This window comes from Carya illinoinensis, chromosome 14 (genome assembly GCF_018687715.1).
Source record: "Carya illinoinensis cultivar Pawnee chromosome 14, C.illinoinensisPawnee_v1, whole genome shotgun sequence".
Lineage (NCBI taxonomy): Eukaryota > Viridiplantae > Streptophyta > Magnoliopsida > Fagales > Juglandaceae > Carya > Carya illinoinensis.
In genome coordinates, this window is record NC_056765.1 from 18,117,431 (window position 1) to 18,134,907 (window position 17,477).

At 40.3% G+C, this 17,477-nt stretch overlaps 1 long non-coding RNA gene across 1 annotated transcript; it reads right to left on the reverse strand.

Moving 5' to 3' along the window:
- Positions 1 to 15,310: 15,310 nt before the first annotated feature.
- Positions 15,311 to 16,738, reverse strand: LOC122294758. Its single transcript, XR_006237712.1, has 2 exons — positions 16,513 to 16,738; positions 15,311 to 16,337 (listed from the first exon to the last, which is right to left on the reverse strand). It is a non-coding gene; the product is annotated as an uncharacterized LOC122294758 (long non-coding RNA).
- Positions 16,739 to 17,477: the final 739 nt, after the last annotated feature.

The window sequence follows — 17,477 nt, forward strand, 5'->3', positions numbered from 1 at the left end:
TAAAAAACGTCAACTTTATGCATTGCAAGAAGAAAAACACCATCAAGTTGAAAGAGAAAGAGGAAGTGAATCCGATGTGATTCCTCTTTCTTTTGTTGCCATTAATTGCTTTAAAAACCGATTAACTATTTTCTCAACTCCCAGATGGGTTTGGCTTGGGTCCTATTATAAAAATGATAAGAAATCTCCTTCTAAGTAAACTTACGTCGTGTAGAGTTATGCTGGCCAAATAAATATCGTGTATATATGTCTTTATTTTTTCTATACGCTAGCCACTCGGAATGGATATCTCATATCTTTACCATACGCTGGCCACCGAAACTCATTAGGTACACTAGCAAGAACTAATTGCAAAATACAAGCAAGCAAACTATTGAAATAATGTCAAACACAAGCCACAGAAATATAGTCGGCTAAAAAAGCAAGCACAAATGTCAATAAAACCAATTAACGGCTTAGTCGTAGAGTTTGGAAGACTAAATTAGATTTAAAAATAATAATATGCAGAGTAAAAATATGAGAATTTTAGAGCACTCTCAATAGTTTATTTATCCTATTCTTTAAAATACATAACTAAAACTTATTTTTTTTATTTTACATATTGATTTTTATAATATATCATACATCGGCTTATCTATTTTTTCTTCATATAATTTAAATGTTATATTATTTAATAGTTTGTTTGAGAAAAAGTATAAAGAAAGAAAAATTAGTATGGGCAACAAAGTACAAGAAAAGAGAAGAAATTAATAAAATATTTTTGCATTTGGGTACAGTTCATGCTACATGTAGACACTGTACCAAAATGTAAAATACATTTCTAAATATATGATCAAGCAAGTTTAAGTTACTTTTATTCAAATTTTACATAAAAATAAATTTTACAAAATTGGGTGCGCGCTCTCAAAAGATCAACTCAAATTTAATAAAAACAAATAAAAGGGAAAAACTTTGAATAGAGAGAGAGAAAAGGAGATGGAAATTTATCAATAAAAAAGTGAAAAGTGTATAACAAAAGAGATTTGTATTCACCAATATTTCAAGTTTTTGTTACTCGCTCCTCTGTGCGGCAAATAATTATTAAAAAAATGATTTTTATGAGCATACGTCAAACCAAATGTTCCAAACGAGTTCGGTCAATGTATAAGAAAAATAGTTAATATATATATATATATGTTTAGTGGCCAGTATATCTAATTTTTTAACATTTTTGAGCCAAAAGAAAAAAATATTTACGCGACATTCATTTGACAACCCCTACACCACGTCGATTTATTTAACAAGAGATTTCCTGCTATAAAATAACAGACCCAAGCCGAACCCTCTTCCTTCCTCTCAGAAATTATTCTCCCTTTCCTTTCTTTCTGTCAGTTGTCTCTAGTACTATATGTACACTGTCCGTAAAAGGAGAAGACACTGGCCGTAAAAGGAGAAGACCTAGCCATCTGATGGAAGTTTGATCCCGGGGGGGACGATTTGCAGTTTCTCAACTCCTCGCCTTCACCACTAAAAATCCAACGACCTTACTCCCCCAGTGTCTACCAGCACCATCTTTTCATTTCTAGGGTCGAAACGATGCCCTTCTCTCACCTTCTCTGCCGCTCTTTCTCCACTACCCTCCAACGCAACTCCCCATCTATTGTCAAGTCCGTTTCTAGCGATATCTACAATGATCGAAGCCTCAAACGCGTCGTCAAGAAGTTCAAGAAGTCCTCCGAGCATGAACACTTCAACCGACCATTTTATACGAAACTGTAGCCTGCCGCCTCGCCTCGGCGAAATGCTTCAACTGGATCGAAGAGATTCTCGAAGACTAGAAGAAATACGGGACCTCCAAATGGTTAACCTGAGCCGATTACTGTGTCGTCGCTGCAGATACTCGCATGCCCAGCTGTTGCCGTTGACCCTAGCCAGAAACAAAGGAGACCCAGCATTTATCACCATCGGCAAGGATTGCAGCGTCCTTAACCCAGCCATGGCGATCCATTTTCTCAGAGCTACAGCCCTTGGCTTTGTCGGTATAGTTGCTAGGATCTGGGCCAACAAAGGTGCGTTCACCTTGATCTTAGATTCTTCTCACTTGAATTCCAAGTACTACTGCTCTCTCCATGTGTCTATGTCCATCGCCTATGGCCTTTCCATCCCTGAGGGTACATACTGTCCTACCTATGCTCGTTGGGTGTGGTAGAGATGCCTCTAGACCGCTGGCCAGGAAAGTGGTTATGTTATTGCACTTGCATCTGGTTACCCCAGGCTTGATCAGCTGTTGTTATTCCTCAAGGGAGGTAGTGAGCATGGCGTCAAAAGAACATGTGTTCATATTCTTACTGCTGACCGTGATGTTTTGGATGGTAAGATTTATAAAGTTTTCTTTGGTGGAACAATAATCAAACATCCAACGACACTGGGACGATCTGGCTCTCGTTACTTGTATGAATTTTTTGACCAAGCATGGATGGAAGCTATGGCGCCTCAGATGTTTGACAAAATGCTTGAAAAAAACTTATGATTGTTTTACAGCCTTCTGGTTCCATTTGCATTAGTCTGGTGTCTAGAGTTAGAGTTGGATGGCTAGCAAAAATTGGGCTGACAAAAATGGTAAATTATGCTCTTGGGTTCTTAACACTAGGAAACATGTGGGTTAATGCAATATCATAAGTCTTCCAGTCTCAAGGTTCACAGCATGAGCTACTGAGGTTTTTCCCTTCCAAGGGAGTTGATGTTAACTCACAAGGCGATGTTGGTACTCCCCTAATTTGGACTGCTGTTCAGGGAAGGAAAGTGGCAACTGGGGCATTGACAACCTTAAAGTTGTCAAGGCAGTAAGGTACTAAAATGGATTTTGGCATTGGTGGAGCAAACCCCGTGCAGATTGCTGTCGATAATGGGAGTTTGGAGACCTTCCTCCTTGAGGAGAATTTTTTGGTTAAAAATCAGAAAAATCGGCTCTTTTAAGTATCAATTTATTGGCCTTTTGATAGAGGAAAAGGAACTGAGAGAAATCATTGACGAAATTTGGGATAATATTTTTTGTCTCTTTGGTTTTGATTTTTATCTTAACGTGGTTCTTCACAAGGATGACAATGGGACCATTTATCTCCCAAATCCGATGACTGAAATTGGTGCACTTGTTGAACTATGCCAAACAATTTGTGGAACATTGTAACACACCCGAACAGTAAATCATAAATGCACAGGAAAATCGCTCACTTTGAGGGGAGCTCCTCCAGAATATAGATAGGGAAAAGAGAGAAGAAAGGGTAAAGGAAAGTTGGGTTTTTGCTATTACTTTTCAGATGAAAACCTACAGTATAGACGGCGCCTGATATAAGGTCCCCATCTTTATATTCTGGAAAAGGAAATGGGCCATGAGCCGACTACTCAACTGGACTTAACCCAAAAGAAAATAAAGGCAGTAGAATTAAAAGAAGACAACATAACATACTCGGGCCCCCTGATTAGCCCGTGACCACTAGACTCTAATTGACCCAACAGAGGGACCAGCCCAGCTTTGACCTTGGAAACATCTCCCTAAGTGTTGACCGAAGCTTCCGTTCAGACCATTTCAGATCTTCATTTTAGACCTAGCCGATATTGCCTAGGACTCCTTTTCTTCATCTCCATTGGCCGCCGCTCCTACTGCTTCTTCTAAGGTCCACGCCAGTACCTGTGTAACAAATCCTCCCCGTTTAAAACACCTTGTCCTCAAGGTGGGGGAACCAATCCTTGAGCTGGGAGTACATCTCCCACGTTGCGTCCTCGGGAGCTTGCCCCTGCCACTGCACAAGCAGTTCGGCCTTAGCCCGGTTCCCCACTTTCTTCATGCGCCGGTCGAGTACTTTGATGGGTTCCGGAATCAAGATCCCTTGGTGGTCCACGGGAGGCAGGGTCGGTATGGCAGTCACTCGGGTTCCCAGTTTTCGTTTGAGCTAGGACACGTGGAAGGTGACATGGATCCGTGAGCTTGTGGGTAGATCCAGCTTATACACAGTGGCTCCGACCCTCTGGATTACTTTGAATGGGCCAAAAAATCGGGGAGCTAGCTTGAGGTGGCGGCGCTGGGTTACGAAGGTCTGCCGATATGGTTGAAGACGCAGGTATACCCATTTGCCCACTATGAACTCTTGCTCTTTTCTTTTCAAGTCAGAATATTTTTTCATTCTCTGCTGGACTCTGTGTAAATTATGTTGAAGAAGCTTGGATATTTGGTCTCTGTTGCGTAGTGTAGAGTCCACCGTGTCCATTATAGCGGTTCTCGGTGTGTAGTCCAGCCACCTGGGTGGGGGGAAGCCGTATAAGGCTTCAAATGGAGTGATTTTTGTAGAGTGGTGCTGAGTGGAATTATACCACCACTCAGCCAAGGGAATCCATGTTGCCCAATCTTTGGGCCTGTCACCAGCGAAGCAACGCAAGTAGTTTTTGACCATTTTATTGACGGCCTCTGTTTGACCATCGGTCTGGGGGTGGTAAGCGGTGCTTAGGGCCATCTGAACTTCCTGTAGGGAGAAGAGCTCCTGCCAAAACTGACTGGTGAAGGTGCTATCTCTGTCTGAGGTGATAGACAGAGGTAAGCCATGCAACCTGAGTATGTTCTTTAGAAACAGATCAGCCACCACCTTAGCTGTGTAGGGGTGCTTTAGGGGTACAAAGTGACTAGATTTCGTCAAGCGATCCACCACAACCCAGAGGCAATCAAATTCGTGGGAGTTGGGTAACCCGTCAATGAAATCCATGGTTATGTGGGTCCAAGGTTGGGTGGGTATGGGAAGGGGCTGCAGTAAGCCACTAGGCAGTGTGTTATCCACTTTAACTCTTTGACACGTATCACAAGCCCTTATGAATTTCTTGAGATCTGTTTTTAATCCGTGCCAATAAAAGTCCCTCCTCAACTGATGGATGGTTTTGTCATATCCCGAATGCCCCCCCCCCCCCCAGGGGTTGCTATGTGTCAGTTCCATGAGCTTGCTCTTGAACCCTTGATCATTAGGGATGTACAACTGATTTTTGTAGAGGAGTAGCCCTTCCCTCATGGTGTATTTTGACCCCAATTTACCTTCTGTGTATCGTTGTATGAGATCCTTGAGCTGTGTGTCCGAGTTATAGGCTTTCTTAAGATCCTCCATCCAATCCACCGTGGGGAAGGAAATCAGCATTAGGGTCCCCTCTTGTTCTTTCCCTTTCCTTGATAAGGCATCCGCTACCTGATTTTCTGAATCTCTCTTGTATTCTACTATAAAGTCATAACCCAGTAGCTTGGTAATCCATCTTTGTTGCATGGGTGTGCCTATTTTCTAGTCCAATAAATGTTTCAGACTTTGTTGTTCAGTCTGGACCACAAAAGTTTGCCCCAAGAGGTAGGGTCTCTCCACTTGAGGACCACCGAGACGAGGGCAAACAATTCTTTTTCATACGTTGACATCCCAAGTGCCCGACCTTTCAAAGCTTGGCTGTAAAAGGCAATGGGTTTGCCTTGTTGCATAAGGACAGCCCCTACTGCTATCCCGGATGCATCACACTCAATGGTGAAGGGGGTGCTGAAATCTGGTAGTGCCAAGACAGGTGGCTGAGTTATAGCCTCCTTCAGCTTGAGAAAGGCCACCTTAGCTTCTTCACTCCATTGAAATCCCTCCTTTTTGAGCATCCTCGTCAGTGGGGAAGCAATTCCACCATAACCCTTAATGAACCTGTGATAGGATCCCGTTAACCCCAAAAATCCATGCAAGGCTTTCATGGATCGAGGTAGGGGCCACTCCACCATGGCCTTAAGCTTCTCGGGGTCAGCTCTCACTCCTTGAGTAGAAATCAAGTGACCGAGATAGGCCACCTCCTTGCACCACAGTGAGCACTTAGACTGTTTTGCATAAAGTTGGTGCTGTCTAAGGGTCTCCAATGCCACCTGGAGGTGCTCAAGATGTTCCCCTTCTGTTTTGTTGTACACAAGAATATCGTCAAAGAAAACAAGAATAAATTTCCTTAAGTAGGGACGAAATACCTCGTTCATCAAACTTTGGAAGGTAGATGGGGCATTAGTAAGGCCAAATGGCATTACTAAAAACTCATAGTGTCCCTCATGAGTCCTAAAGGCTGTTTTGGGCACGTCATTGGGCTTAACCCAGATTTGATGGTATCCGGACCTTAAATCCAGTTTGGAGAAAATAACCGACCCTTGCAACTCATCCATCAGATCCACCACAGGGATGAGAAATTTATCCTTAATGGTAACGCTGTTCAACCCCCTGTAATCTACACATAAGCGCCATGTGCCATTTGCCTTACGAACCAGCAACACCGGTGAAGAGTATGGGCTTTGGCTTGGTTGTATGACCCAAGAAACCAGTAATTCCTTCACTATTTTTTCAATCTCATCGTTTTGGTAGTAAGGGTAGCGGTAGAGTCTTATGGAAATGGGTTGGGTATCAGGCATTAAGTTGATGGAGTGGTCATGGTTTCTCCGAGGGGGTAGCCCCTGTGGTTCAGAGAAAAGTTCTTTATACTGGTCCATAAGGGCCAGAATTGGTGCTGCTACCACACTTTCAGCTTGCTGCACCTGGTTTTCTGGGCTCTCCATTAACTGCAAAATGACTTATTTAGACTCTAACTTATTGGATCTGTTTAGAGCCCCTTTTTCTATCAATTGTACAGCTACCAAGCCCTGCAACTTTACTTCACTTCCCCCGTATAAAAATTGCATCAACAATTTCTCAAAGTCCCACAATATTGATCCCAGCTCCCTAAGCCATTTAATTCCAAGTACCATGTCACACCCGGCTAAAACCAGCACCTGTACTTCCACACTAAAGGTAGTTCCTTGAATACAAACTTTCACATCACTGCATTTGCCCTCACTAGGAATAATCTCTCCATTTGCAACTCTAACCTTGACTGTTTCTTTTTTATCCACAGGTAATCTTGCTTGATGAACAATGGCCAGGTCTAAGAAGTTGTGTGTTGATCCCATATCAATCAAGATCATCACGCAGCTGTTCTGAATCTGTCCTTTTACCTGCATGGTCCGTGGGTTATGGGAGCTGATTATTGCATGGAGTGAAATTTCTGGTTGCTCTTGGGTTGAGCATAACTCCATGGGAGTCGTTTCTTCCTTCTGGTCAGGTTGTTTCTCCTCCACAACCTCTTCCACAATTTGTTCTAGCAAGACATCTTCCAACAGGTATAGCTTTGGATTTGTACATTTATGCTTGGGGCTCCATTTTGCCTCACAGTGATAGCATAGTCCCTTCTCCCTCATTTCTTTCATTTGGCTTTGACTGATTTTTTGGATTTGCAAGTTGGGTTTGTGGTTGGTTTTGTGGTTATATGTTGTGTGGTGGAAGGGATTTTTTAGGATACCGTGGTCAGGTGAGTAGGATGGGGGGTTTGAAAAGGCTCTGGGTCCTTTTTTGGTTAAGTTTAAGTCTTCTTCTTGGAGTTTAACTAGGCTGTAAGCAGAAGATAGGTCCATTGGGTTGAACATCCTCATAGTGATTCTTATGTCATCCTTGAAGCCACTTAGGAAGCAACTCAGTTTGTAAGAGTCTGATAGGCCCCTCAGTCTATTGGCCAATGTTTCAAACCGAGCCTTGTACTCTTCAACAGAGTGAGTTTGCCTTAATCTAGTGAGGGACTCCATGGGGTCATCATAAGCATTGGGTCCAAATCTCATTAATAAAGAGTTAATAAATGCTTCCCAACTAGAAATCTGCCTGGTCTCTTCCATCCCTTGAAACCATATTAATGCTTTTCCTTCCATGTGAAATGATGCAAGTTTTATCCGGTGTTGTGGAAGTGTATTATGAAATGAGAAAAACTGATTTACCTTGTAAATCCAGCCTGCAGGATCCTCCCTATTGAATAACGGAAAGTCTAGGCGCACTGTTCTAGTATGAACCTCCCCCGTGGGCGGTGGTTGCTGGTTGTGTTGATGATTCTCGGGATTGCTTTGCATATGAGCATCCAAAAATGATCCATGGGGACTGCCATGAGAGCTCCTTCTCTGTAACTCTACAGTTATGACAGCAAGCTGCAGCACCATTGCCTCCATTTGTGTCTTCATAGCTCCCATTTCAATCTCAAATTGTAAACGCTGGGATTCAGAGGATTTTTTTAGGTCCTGATATTGAGAATCAGTAGATTTTTTCAGGGCATTGAACTCTTCTTGTAGCTGGTTTTGTCTAGTTCCTTCTGCCATTTATTTCAATAAGATGCACAGGATAGCCTCTAGATACCACTTGTAACACACCCGAACAATAAATGATAAATGCACAGGAAAATCACTCACTTCGAGGGGAGCTCCTCCAGAATATAGATAGGGAAAAGAGAGAAGAAAGGGTAAAGGAAAATAGGGTTTTTGCTATTACTTTTCAGATGAAAACCTACAGTATAGACGGCGCCCCATCTTTACATTCTGGAAAAGGAAATGGGCCATGGGCCAACTACTCAATTAGACTTAACCCAAAAGACTAAATAAAGGCAGTAGAATTAAAAGAAGACAACATAACATACTCGGGCCCACTAATTAGCCCATGACCACTAGACTCTAATTGACCCAACAGAGGGCCCAACCCAGCTTTGACCCTGGAAACATCTCCCTAAGTGTTGACCGAAGCTTCCGTTCAGACTATTTCGGATCTTCATTTCAGACCCAGCCGATATCGCCTAGGACTCCTTTTCTTCATCTCCATCGGGCCGCCGCTCCTACTGCTTCTTCCAAGGTCCACGCCGGCAGCTGTGTAACAAACACGCCCAGTGGCAGCTGTTGGGCATTACTTGTTGAACTCGAGAAATGTCCTGCATTCGCATGAAGTTGCTGGAAGAATTGCTATCCTTGTTATTGAGGGATCTCATGTCACCATTACTAAAAGTATGAAACTTTGAGTCTTTAATTTCGTACATGGTGATGATGGACTGGGCACCCAAAATATTTCTCAACCAAAACTCTATCCTAGAAAAGTGACAGTGGTGGCACCAGGCCCACTTACAGATATGGCATGGCATTAGCGCTCCAACAAAATCCTGCATATAAGAACATTGGGCAGATTGTTATTCTTGGTAGTGCTTTCGGAGTAAATGGGTTTGTGAATTCAGCAGTAGAAACCAATCTTCTTGGTGATCCAGACTACAGCAAGTCCTACGATGCATTCTCTAAGAACCTCAAGCTCGGTATCCATGAGGATTCTCAAAACAAAACAAAGCCTGCTGAGTTGCTCCACTGCCCCTCCACCAAGAGTGGTGATGAGAAGACCAATTTGAAAGATTATATGACCAGGATGAATGAAGGCCAGAGCGACATTTATTATATTTTTGAAGAAAGTAAGAAGAGACTGGTGAACTCCTCATTCCTGAAAATGCTTAGGAAGAAGGCTTATGAGGTTCTCTTTATGGTTGGTGCCATTGATGAGAATGTTGTTGGTCAGCTCAGGGAAATTAAAAGTAAGACACTAGTCTCAACTACAAAGGGAGCACTGGAGCTTAATTGCATCTTGTGGATAAGGTGCTTTGAGGGAGAGGGTTTGCCACACTCCGGCTTGCAAGACTAGCTTATATCGACAGAAGGGCCCAAGGACCGCGTCCTAGCTTGTTCCGTGAATTTCCTCTTTATAGTTTGTTTTACTATTTTGTTGGACTTCTAATTGTAGTCTGTAATGGGCTTGAGCATAAGAGTAGTCTTTTATGTGAGTATCTAATTATGATGTTATTAGTACGGGCCCATCTGTGGGATAGCTTCGGTAATACTTCATACTATATGTACTGAGCAAAGGCCCTAGGGAGATTATTTGAATGATATAAAATTTTCTCTCTCTCATTTTCTTGAAGGGGCTCCCCTTTAAGAGAACAAATCAATATTATCTTCTTTGAATTCCTGAGGTGTGTTACACATTTGCAGAAAATGTAGAAACAAAATTACATGAAATTTGTAATAGATTTTTAAATTTGTAATAGATTTTTACTTTGTTAGTAGTGGGTTTCTATGCCAAATGGCTCAATGTTCTCAGTTTCGATGGTTTCTGTGTCAGTCGATCTCTAGCTCCAATTATCTTGCAGATCGATGGTTGGGCCATCTACTGCAAATCATATCAAATCAATTTCTCATTCGGTCTCTAGCTCCTTTCTAACCAAGAATCTGTACACTCTGAAATCATGTGGCACAAACCTAGAACCTGTAACCCAAATTGGTCAAAATTTCAGAGGTGGAGTGGCTAGGGTTTGAGAGAGGATGGCAGGAACAATTTCAAATTGAGTACTGATTGGCTTGAAAATAGATGGGCGGGTCTTTCTTTTATGAGGTCGGCCACGCGTCTCCTCGTCGTGGTGGGACCGCCGGCGGCGGGTCGTGGGCTACCGTTGCATGAGTTGCTCGAGACTGCACCGGACGACGACATGGCCGGACCGGTTTTAAAAGCGAAGAAAAAAAAAAAATGAAAACCAATCCCAGACAATGAGAAAATAATGGGAAACAAACAGAAACAAGAGAGAGGAAAAAAAAAAAAAAAGAGAAAAAGGGTTTTTGCGGTTTGGGAGGGAGTGAAGGAGAGAGAGAGGGAGGGATCCGTCGGTTGAGGCTTCTTTGGCTTTTGGTTGTTCGGGTTCCGTACTCTATGGTTAAATTGTTAATAGAAACTTTAACCTATTTCTGTTTCAAAGTGTTTCTGTACAGAGGCACCTCTGTATCTCTCTCCCTCTCTATATGTCCAGGAGTCCTGAACTTCTATGGGCTTTTTATCATTTGTTGAAAGAGCAGAATGACGTAACTACCCTTAATATTATTTCGCCCAATAGGAATACAAAAAGACTGAAACATATAATTAAAATACCATTAAGATCGTTGTCAAGCTTTCCATTTTGCTTTAAGCGTTCTTACCATTTTGCTTCAATTATAATTACCTACTTCCTTTTATTGCAATCTCCGTTTCAGGCTTTTTTTTTTTTTATATAACAAAAGTTCTTTATATATAATAATAATATATAAACACGTACGTCAGAAATGACAATACAGTACTAATTGTTTAAAAGAATTGTAAATGTCATTTTTAGAATCCAAAAAGACGAGCGAATACAGTTTTATTAATTAACAAAGTCAATGGTTAGTCGAAGGAAATTGATGATAAATTTAGTATTTAATTAGTCGATTTTGGTTGGGAGAAAAGCAGGAAAAAAGATGGTTGTTTTTATCTTCATTTGTTTGGCTGTTCGGTACTAAACAGTCTAAACTTCCCTTTGGCGGCCTAACATAATGATTATGTGTCATGTATATTTGCACGTGTGTATATCAATATATTTGAATAGATTCTATTTAAATAGTGAAAATATTTTATCTTATTTTATTATTATATTTTTATAAAATTTTTATATAAAATATAATAAATAATTACGTTTTGATCTGTTTTTTTTTTTTTTCAAGAAAAAAATTAAAAAGGCTACCGCATGTAAAAAATTGGACCCTACGTTTTCTATGCGAGTAATGCTAAATCTACCGAATGTGTTAGGAACATGATGCAGTGCACCGTTTGGAGAAATGAGATTAAATGCACAGCTTTAATAATCGGTGCTATACGCATCGTTTGACATCCTGAGAGAATTTTAGCTTATTATTGTATTTTGTCTCCTTGTAATGGTTAGTTACTATATGTATATGTGTCAGCCTTTTATTTATATGGTTTGTTATTTTGCATGAGCATATGAGAAGGGACTATGGGGAGGAAGATTCATTCAGGAATATTTGGTTATTGCTCTTTTCTGTAATGGAAGTTAGGTCCCTCGAAGAACCCGTAGCTCTGAATCAGTGACTCTTTTGAGCTTTCTATCAAACACTTCCCGTGCATTCTCATTCCTTCTTCATACAACATTCATTTGTAATCCATTTCATTTCCTGTTTACATTCCATTGTCACAACAGCATCATTCCAATTCACAGTAGCATTTACAATGGTCATTTACAACAGGGTCCTAACAATTGGTATCAAGAGACAGTCGATCTTCCCCAGACATCCTTCTAACCCACACAGACCCATACTCTATACACTACCATGGCTGAAAGCACTCGTTCTAAACACTAACAGCAACACCAAAATGATGCTTTACAAGTTCAAGTGGACAAGAATCGACAAGAGCTCAATGATGTCAAGGCTGATGTTCAGGAGATTAAAAACAATTTGGACGAGTTGAGAGATATGCTGCTTCACTGGTTGACAAAGCAGCACAATATTCCTGATCGGAATAGTATGATCGAAAAGTTGATGAAACAAAAATTAGTAGATTTTTGTAGGAGAGATAAAGAAAATCCCGTGATTAGTGAAGAATTCAGCTCAAAAAAATTAGAAGAAGGGGAAGCATCTACCGATTCAGTAGAAGAAGTTCAAAAATCTGCACTGGATGAAGAAAACAAAGCGAAGGATGAAGAGCTGATGTACAATTCAAGCGATTCTGGAGGTTCCACATTGGAAGCTTTCTCTCTCTCTCTGCTCAAGACCGATTTAGAACTTCCTCTTACTCTCTCTGTTAAGAAGGATCAACTGGATATAAATATAAGTATTACATTGAAAGACAAAGAGACTTTGAAATCAATAGAAGATTCTGCCGCTGTCAACCTAGGAGAGAAATCCTTGGTGGAGTCTTATGACCAAGCTGCGGACGAAGAATTATTAAAAGCAGCGGAGGAAGAATTATTAAAAGCAACGGAGATGGAGAAAAAAATGATTCTCTCTGGAAATAATGGTACTGTGTTTGAAAGAAGGGTTACAGAATTTTCTCTTGGAGACTTCCTTTGGAATGGTCCCCTAAGGGAGCCCAACAAGGAGAGAAACTCTCTGCTCAGCAAAATCAAAGACGACAAAATTCTGAAGTGGGAGGTTGACACTGATGACCCTTTCGGTACCCGTCAACAGGCATTTCAGCAAGTAGAACCCACTTTGGGCATTAATCTTGAGAATGCCAAGAATTTGATGGTGATTTTTGAACCCTTTGATAGAGGGAGAGAAAGAAATCTTGTGGAAACCAACGTTCTATCATTCCATTCCAAATCGGTCAAGGCCTTGACGTCGCTACAACTATACAGAACCGGTGCCTTTCCAAACGGGTTTCAGAGATTTTTTTGGGCTTCTCAGCCGCTTATTGTTCACTGTGAAGCTTCAAATGGAAGGACAACCCAACAAGATTTTACGGCCATGGCATGGCAAGCAATTGTCTCATTTCAGGATTTGGAAAGCTATGCGTTCTTTGATATGGATGGGAATCAAACACCTCAGGATTTAGTAATAGCAGGTAGTAAGCACATTTCCCTTAACTCCAATTCCAGTTTTTATCGAGATTCTCGTGCCAAGTATATAATTGAAGGTGTTTTTGATAAATTAGAATCCCGTTACACTTCTGTTATAATATTTGGTGGAGAGAAATGGGAAAATTCTATGGGGTTGCAAGTTTTATTAGATAAAAACCTTACTCCTCAAACATTTGATGTTTTGCCCCTTAAGGTGGTTTTTAGGCCTTTTGATAGAGGAAGGGAAAGAACTCCTGTGGGAGTAAATTGTGATGAACAGGATGTTGTGGATGAACTTGGAATGGGTTCTAATGGGGGGCGCTTTGCTGGTTAGGGGTCTTAATTGGGCGAGAATTTTCAATTGAAGACCTCTTGATAATCTTGGATAAGATCTTTGCATCAGTTAATGGGTGCTGAAGAGGACATTGAATCAAATCTAAATTCACCTCAGGGAGCCTTTATTTCAGCTACGACAGTTTCAGTGTTCCTTTATTTGAGATCTTACCTGCCTCCGAATGATTTGAGTCTAAGAGGTTGTCTTGCTAAACATTGTAGTCCAGATGATGTTGATTCCTGCAATGGTAATCAAAACCTAAGAGGTCCTGCTATGATAACATGTTGCCATCATCTTGTGCATGATAAAGTAACCTTGAAGATTCTGATGGATAGTGAAAATATGGTGGAGATACTGACAATACTCTGGTTTGCAGCAAGCATGGTGGAAGGGCAGGCTTGTAGAATTAGTGGGTTAGGGGTGCAAATAATTTTTTCTAAAAAGTACATGGACCGTTAATAAAAGGCAACTCCCTCAAAGACTATCATTTGCTCATTCAATGATTTTCCACTTTGATTCTTCTTGTTTGATGTCAGCAAATGTGCAAGTGGTTAAAAGTGTCAGTAATGGTCATCTGTTGCAGCTCAGATATTTGGCACCGAGGAACCTTGCCACTGTTTTTCTTCAACAAGGTTCTGCACATTATGAGGATGCCTTACGTTGTTACCCTCAAGCTGTAGAGATTAATACCATAGATTCTGTTGTCTGGAACTAGCTGGGAACAATATCATGCTCAACGGAATTGTTCAGTTTATCGCGATGGGCTTTTGAGCAAGGGCCTTCCTGCAGGCCTTATAATTAGAACGGCATGGAGAAACTATTGGAAGTTAATGATTTCTCTATATTTTATTGTTCAAGTTTGAGACCAAATGGAAAAGCTATGATTGAGTCGAGATTCAGGGGCTTCTCAACCACTCCATGTCACTTTTGAAAAATAAATGGCTATTGGGTATACTTGATGATTTTACCACAAAGCAACTCCCACATAATGTGACTTGGGGGTTGAGCTTGTTATATGCCATGGAACACAAGGCTGACCAAGTGTTGGTTGCTACTTAGGGTGAGCTAGCACATGCATTGCAGTTCTTAGCTTCTGTTGTATCTCAAGGCTTTTTAGCTTTTGGTGACATTCTAGAACTGCATAAAAAATTTTGTGAAGGCACTCCTTGATGAGCTGAAACTTGTGGGAGCATCTTGCCATTTTGGGTCCACCATCACTAAGGTGGACATATTCAGAGATGCAGACATTATTATGGTAAACTACTTTGATGAAATGGGTTGGTCTTTCAGTAGAAGAAAGTAGTTGGGAAGCTTCTAGCCCTTTACACACACCTTGAGGACAAGGTTCTTTAAGGGGAGGAGATTGTTAAGAACTTGATGCAGTGCACCGTTTGGAGAAATGAAACGCACATCTTTAATAATCGGTGCTATACGCATCGTTTGGCATCCTGAGAGAATTTTAGCTTATTATTGTATTTTGTCTCCTTGTAATGGTTAGTTACTATATGTATACGTGTTAGCCTTTTATTTGTATGGTTTGTTATTTTGCATGAGCATACGAGAAGTGACTGTGGGGAGGAAGATTCATTCAGGAATATTTTGTTATTGCTCTTTTCTGTAATGGAGGTTGGGTCCCTCGAAGAACTCGTAGCTCTGAATCAGTGACTCTTTTGAGCTTTTTATCAAATACTTCCTGAGCATTCCCATTCCTTCTTCATACAACATTCATTTGTAATCCATTTCACTTCTTGTTTACATTCCATTGTCACAACAGCATCATTCCAATTCACAGTAGCATTTACAACGGTCATTTACAACAGGTTCCTAACAGAATGTGTCCCGAATGTGTCTCAATTACTTCTTCTTCTTCTTCTTCTTCTTTTTCTTTTGTTTTTTAATTTTTTTTAATTTTTTTAATTTTTTAATTTTTATTTTTTTTAACTTAGTGACTAAGGAAGTGTTTTCAAATAATATTGTATATTTTTTTAAAAAAAAAAAAAAGAACTGAAATGCACTATTCGAAATACATTTTTGAGAGATTCTTTTGGTAGCGGTAGACGGACTCCTTCTATACATATGGGTAGCAGTGTAGTCTTTTGAGTGAACAATTGGAGCCAGATCCACCAGAATCTGGTCCAGATTCCACACATATCATAAGCTGGATAACAGGACGAATAAGTGAACTCACATCATCAGAGAGCTTCATGTTCTTGGTGTGGATGCAAAGAACTTCAAGACGCCCAACTTCATCTGGAATACCAATGTCTATTTCCCTTTCAAACCGGCCAAACCTTCTCAAAGCCGGGTCAATGCTGTTCGGACGATTTGTAGCCCCCAATGACAATAACATGTGCTCTATATTTCGGTCCATCCATAAGAGTCAAAAGTTGCGAAACTATTCGACTGTCAATTTCACTTTGTGTCTTCTCCCGCTTAGGAGCAACAGAATCACTCTCATAAATGAAAATAATGGATGGAGCAATTCTTCTCAGCCTCTTCAAATGCCTTGCGGGGATTGTTCTCACTCTCCCCAGCCTATTGACATATCCTATCCTCATCTTAACCAACTCCATCCAACCTATCCTCATCTTATCTTCTGATAGGTTCCCTTCACAGAATATCTTAGTGTCTGGGGCGACCACACAATACTCCCCCGGGTCAGTTTCAATGACCATGAACTCCACACTTCTTATACGTCCTCTGACGAAGAACAGATCTCCCTTCCTCACAGGGCAATAAGCCTCCAAAAACTAATCTGCAAACAAAACATTGGCAACTATATTATATAACATCAGAAAAGGATTAAACAAGTAGGAGAATAAAAATTCTTGCCAAAAGTACAGGAGAGAGACTTCGAAAGCAGAACATATCCAGATGTTATGCTATCCTAAAAACAGATTTAGCTGGGGGCATTTTCAAAGAAATTAAACCTATTCTTATAGGTCCTCAAAATTTTCCACAAAACTCAAATTTCATAGCATAGGTTAGGTTTCCATATGAGATGAATTGCAATGAATATATGTGAGTTGAATGAGACTCCCAACAGAATAAAGTTAAGGCTCTAACACTCCTTGAACCCTTAAAGTAACTCCTTTGAAACTTTATGGAAGAGCGAACAGATTCCCTCTAAATTGACAACAACACGTGCGCACAACATCCATGCAGAATAACGAGAGAGAGAGAGAGAGAGAGAGAGAGAGAGAGAGTAAAAACATGGCATGTAACAGAGACTAGGGGTATAAACGATGTGATTTGGTGTAGTTTTAGATAAAATTTAGGACCAAACTGGTAACATTAGTTTTGCATTTTTTAATTAGCATCGGTTATCCTCCTAAATCAGTACTTACAGTTTTATTGGTTTCGGTCCAGTTCAGTCTAGTTTTCTAGTTTTAATATATTAAGTATATTAATATTACTAATGTATTTATCAAAAGAAATATGTTAAAAATTTATTAGGCAGTAAAATGTAGTTAATATTTAAAACATATGATCAAATAAATATTCATGTTTAAGATTAAAATGTTATGTTATAAATTATAAAATATTATTTCATATATAATTTATATATATAATAAAAAATATATATAATATGTGAATTGATTTTGTCTAATCCGGTCTAGTGTTGAAAACCGTAAAACCAATTTAAAATTAGAATTGACCGGTTTTTTAAATGAAGGAACCAATTCCAAACCAAATTTGTCGAAAGCTGGACCAAACCAATCGGACCAGTTTTCCAATTTTTTGATTTATTTTTACACCCCTAATGGAGACTTGGAGCGTCGAGACATGCTACATATGGTTACATACACCCGCTTATGACAGTTATAAATATGCAATGCATCATAGTATGCAATTAGCAATATGCAAAAATAGCAGTGGAAATAAGGGTGACTTA